We start from the raw sequence: 11,585 nt of genomic DNA, 5'->3' as shown, positions 1-11,585 counted from the left end.
GATTTCTTTGGTGGTTGGAATCCCTGTGAAAACACACACACACACACACACACACACACACACACACACACACACATACACACACGCAATCTCTTGAGGTCTTATTTATCTAAGTCTGTTCTTCATGACATCCAGCATGACGTACTGGAAAAAGTGGACTTATAGTCACAAGACTGAGCTCTAGTAGCCTAGCCATTTACTGGCCACTGGGCAAGTGACTGAGCCTCAGTTTACTTATCTGTAAAATGTACATTGTTACACCTGGCCTATACCCCTCATAGTGTGTTTGGAGTATTATATGAGAAAGTAAATGTGAAGGCACCATATACACTGCCGAGCGTGCCCTTTAAAGCTTTGTGTCAATGGAAAAAGATTATTACACTTGTTTCTCTTTTACTATACCGTCTCAATGAAGCCTTTGCTGACTTCTCCCTGTAAACAACGTACCCGGAGAGACTGGAAGCAGCCCCTGTCTTTGGCACTTAACTTACTACATATGTTATTCTTACATCATGTCTGTAATCCTTTACTACACTCATTTTGTTTGTTTGTTTGTTTTTGTTTGTTTTTTCTTCATTTTTTGTTTCTTTTCTCTCTTGCCAAAGAGTTTGAGCTCCTTGAGACAAAGGACTACGCAAGACTCATATCAGTATTCCAAGTTCATATCTTGACACTTAGCGAGAGCTCAATAAATGTGTTTTCTTTGTGGGGGTGGGGCATCCGAATTTATTCTCCAACGAGACAAAGCATCAGCAAGAAAAACTACAGGGATTTCTTTGTAGATCATACATTCATAAGGCATGATTATCCTGACAGTGAATAAATGGGTTTTGTAAATAAATATAGAAATTAATTGTCTTTCTCTCTGGGAAATAAAAAATTCAATTCCAAGGAAATATGCCCATTAACATTTTTACCATTATTCTTGGTTTCGTGGTGACTTTAATTGGTTGGAGAGATGCTACTTGTCTGTAATGTCCTTTTTATTTATTCATTCCCTCAGCAACTTTCTATATAGTTAACCTGTCCATCTTTTTTGACACTCTTTGTTTTCTTTGATTCTGTGTTAGTACACTTTCCTGGTTTTCCTCCTGCCTCATTGGCTGCTCCTTCTCCAACTCTTTTGCTGTTTGCTTTTCCTATAACCACCTTCCAAATGTTTGTGTGTTCCATAGTTATGATCCGGGTCTTCATTTTTCCAGATTCTTCAGGAATTCTGTCTTTTCCTTCATTTCTGTATCCCCAGTGTCTAAAACAGTTCTTGGAACATAGCAAGATGTCAATAAATACTTGTTGAGTCTGTGCGTACATTATTCAGATTCTTAGAAAAAGTGACAGCAAGCAATGTCTCCTTCTCCACCATTGGAGAGACATGACATGAATTTTTGGACTGTCTCTGGACTATTATCCGCTTGCATCTTCCTCTCTGGGTAAGATTACTCAGCAAGTAATTTTATGTGAGTGTATGTGATTGTACACAGAATAAAATAAATTAATGACACACTGACCCATACACAGAAAAAAAAAACAATGGAATGTTAAAAATTACTATGAGAATTTGCTTCATCTTGGCAACTAATATGGATACCTTGGTTTCTAAACTCGTTTTTCTTACCACAGATTATTTTGCAAATTGAATTATACAAGCAACAATTCTAGTTGCAATGTCCCTTTAACAGAACTATACAGTCTAGCTTTCATTTTACTGTGTTGTGCTCCGCCCTCTCCACCTTTACCAAATGGAGAAAGTGCTTTGTTTACAGTGTGTTTTGAGGTCAGGAATGAAAGATCTGCTAAGTCCCTGGCATTACAAGTACAATGTGTTTAAAGTGGCATAAGCCATTTGCACAGGCAAATAACACGTTCTAATCCATTTAAGAGCCTATGTAAGTAGTCAGGTCTCCAACCTCTAATCCATTGCATTATGCCTAGGTAGTGAAGCAAGGAGGGTTAGGTTCCTGCAATTATTGGCTGGTAAGGTACACTGACTACCAAAAGACAGGTTAGGCAATGATACTCTAAAGAAAGCACTCCTAGCCTGTGACCACATGGCACAGGGAAGGTTGGGTTGGGCTGGGCATCTGCTGAGATGGCACATCTTCATGCACAATCTGGTCTGAAACTGCCTAGATTGTCCTTAAGACAAGCCATCAAGTAAGGGTTGGCAATCACTATTCTGGGTAATGCTGGGCATTAGCGATACCCAAAGAAACGGCAGCCATAAAATTTGTACACCCAAATGTTGATTAATACACCTAATGAACTAATTTTTCTCTCCACAGATGGCTGTACTGAATTTTATTTTATTTTATTTTCTTCATCTAAGATCTCTCCCTGGTATCCAGAATTCATTCACATACAGCCTAATTTAAAAGTTTATATTAAGGCGCTGCTGATGACTCCGTGCCACAAGAGTTGAATTGCTCAGTGTCTGCTTGATGGCTGAGCTTGAACTGTGTCTAACATCTCCACAGTGATGGTCCCACCTGGATGTATCTGGAGTAAGGAAAATTCAACCATACAATCTCAACTTTGTATGTCCACATTTCTTTCAATCTAAATTTACCAAACTTTCAATCTAAAATATATGTCCTTATCCTCCTTTACAAATAACAAACCTTGGTTTCTCAGGTCAATATTCCTTGTGGGAAGCAAAATGTGGCAACCGTATTGTGGGTCAATAATATTATCTCCTGGAAAAGAAATCTATTAGGAACTATATGATCTTGTTTACTGGTCTTATCGACCTTTTCCTTTGTGTTTTACTTTTGTAAAATAATTTGTTTCAATCTGATTTGCATGAGGTCACTATAGACCTTGGTCACTTTTTAAAAATACTTCAAGGTATTCACTAAAACTTTATTGGCAATCAAGTATGATCATCCATTTGCTATAGCTGATTGTTTTCCCTCATATATTTAATGGAATCTTACTCAATATTTAGCTCTCAGACATTACTAAAGTTTGGATTAAATTTCTCCATGTCATGGAGTCTAAAGAGTGAGTGAATTCTGGACAGCCGTATCTTATTGCAAATAGAAATTTAAAAGACCTTGTGAATTGTTGTTTCATTGATTTGGTATCTCTTATAATTCAACAATTCTTGGTGTGGAAGTTTGCATTTCTTCCATATTTTCCATCTTTTAACTATGGAACTAAAATTGTAGGCAAACAAATATTATTAATTATAGTGTGGTTGTCTATTGGTTCCTGTAGCCTGGGCGTTTCACTTCTTGGAAAGTAAACATTTAGTTTAACTTACTCTTTGTCTTGTATATTTCAATGTAATGCAACATGATTCAGACTTTTTATTAAATTGAGTTAATTTCCCTCTTCTCCATACATGCATACACTCACACACACTTAATAGGAGTTATATTATAGATGATACTACAAAAGCTGTTTAGTGTGGTCACTAAGATGTTCAAGGCCTCAGGATTGTGTTTGGGTGCATGTGGAGGGGTGCGTTCCAGGTGAGACTATGGGAAGCAAAACAAAGACTTTTTAAAGAAACTTTACAGGAAAGGGTCATAGCATTAAGCAGCTGGATTTGAAGGTTTTTCTGGTCTTCCCCTAACTTCCTGGGAGCTGGCAGCCCACATAGCAGGGATTTTCCCAGCTATCAAGACTTCCATCTCAGCCCTTGAAGCATTTCATTCTTATAAGGCAACTGTACTCTTATGTGCAGAGGTGCAAAAGGATGGTGAGATTGGATATATTAATATTCTACTCTGCCTTAGAGGACTCCTTTCTATCCCACAAAACTTTCCTAACTATCCTGTATATCTGTACATTCTCACAGCTCTCAGGAGCCTCCCTCAAGAGGAAGTCAATCTGGGTGATACCGTTTGCTCCAGATTCCCCATTTCTTATTCCTATCAAAAAGATCTGCTTTATGTCTCATTATATCTTACCATTTGCTAAATTCATTAATGCATCCAAGCAGGTGTGAAGGATCACTGTGCAGTGATGCTCCTTCTCCTTCTCTGATGATGTATATTTAAGAAGGACCTTACAGAGGCAATGGTTGAAGGTTCATGTAACATGACAGGCTGGTTAAAGATCTATCTGAGCAGTCAAGAGTCTCGTCATCCCTCTCACAGCACACTATGTAGGTGTTGGATACCACAGTTTAGTATTGGGCTTGGGAAAAGTCACCACTCTGCCCTGGGTGAGTGCCATTAGCAGCAGAGAGTGCTTGCAGAGGTTACAGGTGGAGAACCATGTCCTCATACATAGTAGTAATTGCACTCAAGGGTTAACCAGGTTAGAATTGTCACTGTATTCAAAATACCAATTAATGGACCCAGAGGTTTGGCAAGAACTTGGGGTCAGCTGAGTGATGCTCATCACCAGTAATCTGGGCAGTGCAATTCATGAGAGAGCACAGTTGAGTGAGTGTCTTGAGTTCAGGTCAAGCTGGATAATCATAGAAGGATTTTGAGCTTACTTGCTCTACTGAACATGTGATAGGAAGGTTGTTGAGTCTATTGACCCCATCCAGTCCTACTAGAATCACAGCACACCACTGAGAATGACCAGGGCCTAGTTCTTCTGGTGACCAAGTTGGCACACAATTGCAATGACAGTTATCAACAGAATGGTTACTGAACTGACCTCGTTCAACTAAGTCCTCCTAATCTATAAAAAGCCAAAATATATTTAAAAAAGAAAAATATTCATCAAGCTAATGGACAACACCCATGAGTTTCTTTTATGGACTGGACTTTTAACTATAGATGGGTAGTGGTTATGGAGAAATGCTAACACTTGAATGAGCAAATAAATGAAAATGTCTAGAGCACTCATTAGCAAAGTTTTCCTTTTATTTCTATAATGCAGACTGATATTATGTTAAGCTATTACATTGTTCCCTTACAAGCTTATTTTTGCCTCCAATATTATTGCCATTTCAATTTATAGTGCATTAGCATAAATGATTATATTATAAAAGGGAGCTATATTCTTTTTTTAGTCCTTGTCCTAGCTTAATTATCCTTTAACTAGGCAGGAAAGCATCATGGTATTAGTAGTACAATTATAAAGACATTAAGTGGAATGTACAAGATGTCTGCATTAAATATACAGAATATTTTAGATGGGGTTTCCATGTTGCATTTTTTGCAGAAAGTGTATTTTCAGACACATCTACCATTGTGGAAAGAATGTTAGAAGGTGGTCATGTTATATTTCCTTACTGCTCACATTCCCTTTGCAATGGTGGTTTTCCCTTGATTCTTGGAACTGCATGTGTTAGCCAACTGACATTTTTACAGATGATGGCAAAGGCCTAAGTCACTTGTTACATACAAATTTTATGTCTGAAAGAGAAGGAAAGAGGTAAAAATAAAGATGTGATCGTTCCACCAAGCCTTTAATAGCATGAGGAAAAATAATATTATTAAGGAAATTTTAAATAAACACAAATGTTCAATATGATAGTTAGAATGTGAAATTTGAAAGCCACTGTCACTTATCATACAAAGTTTATGAAATGAGAAAAAAGTTGAGATTATATCATTTCTGGTTGAAATTTTTCATATAAAAATTGGCAGTATTTCCAATATGCCTACTTTTTTTAGGATTAAAACTTGCTCCCTTTTTGTTATTGCAAATATTTTAAAAATTATGTTACAGCTACTTTGGCTGATCTTACCCAAGAGAGATTTTATCTTATTTGAAAACTGTTTTGAATCCTCTGTAACTTCCTAATGTTTTTCAAAAAATCTTTAAGAGCTCATTGTTTCCTCTAAATTGAAAAAGGGGGAATGCATGGAATAAGTAAGTTCTTATGCACTTTAACATACTCACATACCTAAGATAATGGGAAGAATGTTTTATGAATTAGAAACACTTTTGAAAGGTTTATCTAAATTTAAATGTAAGCCACTGTGTGTTTCTTAGTTACTTTGAAAAAAATATATGAAAATACACATAATTCTGATGGTGGATGCGTAAATTGTAAATCTGCTATAAAAATAGTTTGACATGATTTAGAAATGTTAAAGATATCTATATTAATATGTCCCAGAAAAAATCTACTAAATATTTTTTTTCAAACTTTAATGTGCATCCAAACATCCAAATCATCTGGGGATCTTTTAAAAATTAAAATTCTAATTCAGTAGTCTGGATGGAGCCTGAAAATCTGTGTTTCTAATAATCTCCTATGTGATACCTCTGAGGCTGGCTGATGGATGACCTCTGAGTAGCAGTACCCAGAAGGGTGGTTCTCAAAGTATATTCCCCAGACCACAGCATCCTCATCACATGGGAACTGGTTAGAAATGCAGATTCTTGGGCCCCAACCCAGACCTTCGAATGCTACACAGTAATGGAAAGGAACAAACAACATTTACCTGTAGCCATATGGATGACTAGTGTATACAATATTGAGCAAAGAAAGCTAAATATAGAAGAATACATATATGCAATTCCATTCATATTAAATTCAAAAACAGGCACCATATTTTTAGGGAGGCCTGCACCAGATGTAAAACTATAAAGAAAGTAAGGAATGGCTACCATAAAAGTCAGGAAGCAGAAGGCCTCCAGTCAAAGGGAAGGGACTGTGATGTTGTCATGTGGGGACACATGGGGCTCCTGGATGGCTGGCAATATAACATGTTTTGACGTGAGTGGCAGTTATATCAGTTCTTGTATGAATAGTTGCTTTGTAATTTTTATTCATTGTCAATTTATGTTTCATGCAGTTTAAATGTTGCAAAAATATTAGAGAATAATAAAGCACATTTCTACCAGATCTATTTTTTAATGACGTATTTCTTTGTTAATGATTGAAGGATTACTCTGGAAATTACTTTGCTGTCCACAAAGTACCTCTGTTGTCCACAAAAAGTTATTTTTAAAGCAAATGGAAATTCAATCTTGTTTACCATAGTACAGAATTGAGAAAGTGTATTTGTAGGTTGAAGAAACGCCTATGACACTTAACTATTCAATACTTATTGTTTGTTAGTAATTAATGATAATACTCCAGGCAGTTTTATTCCCCCATATGATTATATTTTTTGCCAAAAATATGGATTAGGAACACAGTTTACATATTAGAGTGGACATCTGAGTCTTGCCTGTACTGCTTCTCTTTGGTTGATGAGCTGTGCTTTGCTTTCCCATGTGGCTCTGGTCGGGCTGTCACTCACAGAGCCATCCTGCCTTGAACTCCAAGGTGCATAGAGTAATCTAGGCCTGGCCAATCATGGTACCCCATCATTCTGCCAGTGTTGAATCCCAAAGAGAAGCTAGTCGGTCTGTTAGATTTGCTGCAAGGATGCTGGAAGGAAAGGGTTCTTTCTATTTATCAGGGATAGTGATTTAGGGGACCTTGGAAGACTGAACACAAATTGGTCATTTTCCTTTCACTTGGAAAGAAGGGACTTGAAAACGCAGTGAACACCAACACAGCAACAACAAAACAAACAAAAAAACACCAGAGTTGAATGATGCTAAAACAAGAAGGGAAAAAAACAAGCAAAAAAGTGTAACAACAAGATTTTGAACTCCTGAATCCAGCCATAATTCAATCCACTGGGTGAGCCAATAAGTTATTGTTGTGGTCTACTGTTTTGTGCTATTGCTTGAGTTACATTGAGTTCAGTTTCTAAAGCTTGCAACTGAAAGACTCCTGGTTAATTTTAGAAACACAATCTAAATATTGCCAGCATTCAGTCCAAAATGGCTAAATTTCTTCATGCAATTTAGCCTTTTGACCAACTTTTTGGAATAACAGAATTAATGCATAATTAATTATGCCAATGAAGATGTTAAAAGATGAGGTAGGTAACCCTGGATAATTGACCACATTAAACATTGCTGTTTCTCTGATAACAGGGATTGTTTTCTCCATTTTAATATGGAATTGGAGAGAGATTAAAACAAAAAGTACTGCAGCATAATGAAATAAGGTGGTGTCCTAACAAGGTTTTCGCATTCTCCTCTCATTCCATAAAATTTGAAGATTTTCTGTTTCACAACCTCACTGAAAGGCTTTGTATATTACTTAGAAGATGTATGTGTTTATTCCATAGGTGGAATTTGTATTAATTATATGGTTCCAAGTAGGCTATGAAGAAAGCTTCACCGAGGAGGGCTCTGAAGGAGTGAATGCACAGTGAAATCACCAGGAGATCCTTAAAAAAACTAATGCTTGGTCCAACTACCAAGAGAGTGTGATTTAACTGATGGGATATGGTCACAGCATCAGGATTTTGAAAGTATGTCTATTGTGAAATCATATTTGAGAAGTGCTGCATAATGGAACTATTGAATCACACAGTTAATTCCTTTTCAAAATCCTGATCCCAACTCACTGGTTTTGACAGACTTGCACTTGTGTTAGTGGAGAGAGTGGAGGTAGTGTATAAATGGCTAGACAGCTACAACTTCTGGGACTATTTGGGACTTATTCTCGGATGGCAGAACTCTAATGATAAGGAATCACTCCTAGGTCTGCTCTCATTTACAGTTTTCTTCTGAATCACTCCCACTACATTTTAACTGCCTCTCCTCAGAGCTCCTTATTCTTCCCTATTCACTATCAACAGAAAAATGAGCAGAAACTGAGAAAAAACTACAAGAGAAGATTCTTAGCCAAAGATTCAGGTACCTCAAAGGGCAAGCAAACCTGACTTGTAAAGATTTTTTAAAATACAATCCCATTCCCTCTCTTTCCTATACCCCATATCTATTTCTTCAAAATTTCTCAACTAAGTTCCACCAGTAATTGTGATCAGCATACCTGATATAAACATCCACTGAGAGCAAGATCCCTGGATGGGTTTCAAAAATTCCATGAAATGACCCCTTCGCCCAAATGGCAGACAACACTTTGAGCTTGTGCCTTTTGTTTGTGAATAGAAATAAATCAATTTGTTTTTAAATTATATTATTGGGATGGTGGAGGAGGAACCTCCAGGAATCAGACACTTCACCAAAACAGCTCTTGAACTAGCAGGAACTGCCTGAACCTTTGAAGCTCTGGAGTCTAGTGGAGCACTGTGCAGCATCTGGGGAGGAGTGGAAGGAAAAGGATGGTAAACTGAGATAAATACCATTCCTGGCATTCAAGGAGATCTTGTTCACATCACTGTCTGGATACAAACATAAGGGATGGACAGCTCAGAGACTAAATCCCAGAGTTAACACTTTAAAATATTAAAATGTATTAAAATGTACAGTGTGCAACAAAAGATAACAAGACAGAAACAGAACATGATGGCTCATCCAAGAAAACAAGATAAAATCCAGAAATCATCAACGAAGAGGACCAGACTTTGGATTTATGGAAGAAAGACTTTAAAAAAAGGATCCTTACTATGCTCAAGGAGTAAAAAGAAAGCACAGAGAAAGAAATAAAGGATATGAGGAAAACAATGAATGAACAATATGGGAATCTCTTTGAGATTCTCAATAGGAACTAAACAGAGATATTGGAGTTGGAGAGCACTGAAATGAAAAATTTGCTAGATAGTTTCAACAGCAGATAAAAGGGGCAGAGAAAAGAATCAGTGATCTCGAGGACAAAACAATTGAAATGAGTCAGTGCATCAAAGGAATTGTTCACCAAAGGATTTTATCATGAAAGTAAAAAGACCCTACACAATTGGAGAAAATATTTGGAAACCACATCTCTGATAAGGGTTTAATATCTAGTACATATAAAGAAATTCTACAACTCAACAACAAAAAAGACAAACAACCCAATTTAAAAATGGGTGAAAAGCTTGAATAAACATTTCACCAAAGAAGAGATATAAATAGCCAAAAAAACAGATGAAAAGAAGTTCAACATTAGCTATTAGGGAAATGCAAATCAAAACCACAATGAAATACCATTTCACATCCATTCAAATGCTTACAATTAAAAAACAGAAAATTACAAGTGTTGAAGTTGCGGAGAAAAAGAACTGCTCATTCATTGACATTGGGAATGTAAAATCGTGTGGCTGCTGTGGAAAACAGTTTGGCAGTTCCTCAGAAAGTTAAGTATAGAATTACCAGGTGACCTGACAATCCCACTTCCAGGCAAACACACCAAAGAATCGAAATCAGGAACTTTAACAGATATTTTCACACTGATGTTCATAGCGGCATTGCCAAAAGGTGGAAGCAACCCAAGTGTCCATCAATTGATGAATGGATAGACAAATATGGTGTATGCAGACAATAGAATATTATTCAGATGTAAGAAGGAATGAAGTTCCTATACAAGTGACAACATGGGTGAACCTTGAAGACATCATGTTCAGTGAAAGGAGCCAGACACAGTGATGTGAAATAATTAGAATAAGGAAATTCATAGAATCAGAAACTAGAATCTAGGTTACCAGGGGTCGGAGTGGAGGTTAGGAGTGAGGAGTTAATGCTGAAATTGTACAGAATTTCTATGTGTATTGATGGGAATTTTTGATAATGGATTTTGGTGATGGTAGAACAACGTTGTGAATGTAATTCACAGCACTTTATTGTATATTTGAATGTCTTTAAAAGGGGGAAAGTTTAGGTTGCTCAACCACTGAATATTAATTGATAATAATCACTAGCCATGCACACTTCCACGGTACTGGGAAGACACTCTGTTTGGGGAAGGTAGAGAACTGTGATTTTACTTAGGTTTAGGCATAATTCCCTCATTGTTTTATTAGAATTTATAGTTTTAAATAATAAAAATATATGTGCTTATAAAATAATTTCAATATAGTTATTCTTAACTACTATCTCTTCTCCCATTTCCTAGAGATGGCCAAGGGGAACAGGCAAGTACAAATGCATACTGTTGGGGTGTGTGTGTGTGGGTGTATTATGTGTAGCATTTTAAAACAAAAATGCTACCACATAATTCAACTTGCTCTGCTCACCGAACAATCTATCTTGGACATTTTTCCAGCTTGCAAGCCTGTGTTTGCTTTTGTAACAGTATACAATGCTATTTTCTGGTTGTATCAGGATCATGATCTCTTATAATGAGCACTCTTTCTATAAAATAGCAACAGCAGTGTAGTTTTTGAATATCTGAGTCAGCTGCTTTTATCCAATCAGGCTTCCCCTTCAGTTTCCTTCCCCCCACACTTACTTCATCGTCCACACCCCTCCACCTTCTTTCATTCACCCAGAAGGCAGAGCCCTCCTCTTGCTCACTCCAGGCAGCCCCTTCAGAAGACTATTGCAGGGCTCTGAGATTGCTTCTTGCGTTTGCTTCTGATACAGATTTCATTGAGGAACTCATTCGGTCAAGTGAGTGTGTTTCTGTCACTGTGTGTGTGTTTTTCCACTGTGAGCAAAGAAAAATCGATTTACCACTAAAAATACACCATCTGTGTCAATGTGATGGTGTAGATTTAAATTTGAGCATGTTTGCTAGTTTTAATTTCAAGACATCTAATGCTGCAGTTATTGTTTCCTCTAGCCTTCAAAAAAAAAAAAAAAAAAAAAGATCTTTCTGGGATCACCAAATTCTTCTTAGAAGTCAGGTCAAAGCATCTGCAGAAAAAGACCTGTCTTGGGTAGAAGCCACCCAGAGCTTCCTTGCCCAGCTTGTTCAATGAGTCTTTACATCAAAAACAGAA

The sequence above is a fragment of the Choloepus didactylus genome, chromosome 7 (assembly GCF_015220235.1).
Source record: "Choloepus didactylus isolate mChoDid1 chromosome 7, mChoDid1.pri, whole genome shotgun sequence".
In the NCBI taxonomy this organism is placed as follows: domain Eukaryota; kingdom Metazoa; phylum Chordata; class Mammalia; order Pilosa; family Megalonychidae; genus Choloepus; species Choloepus didactylus.
This window is presented reverse-complemented; position numbering follows the sequence as displayed.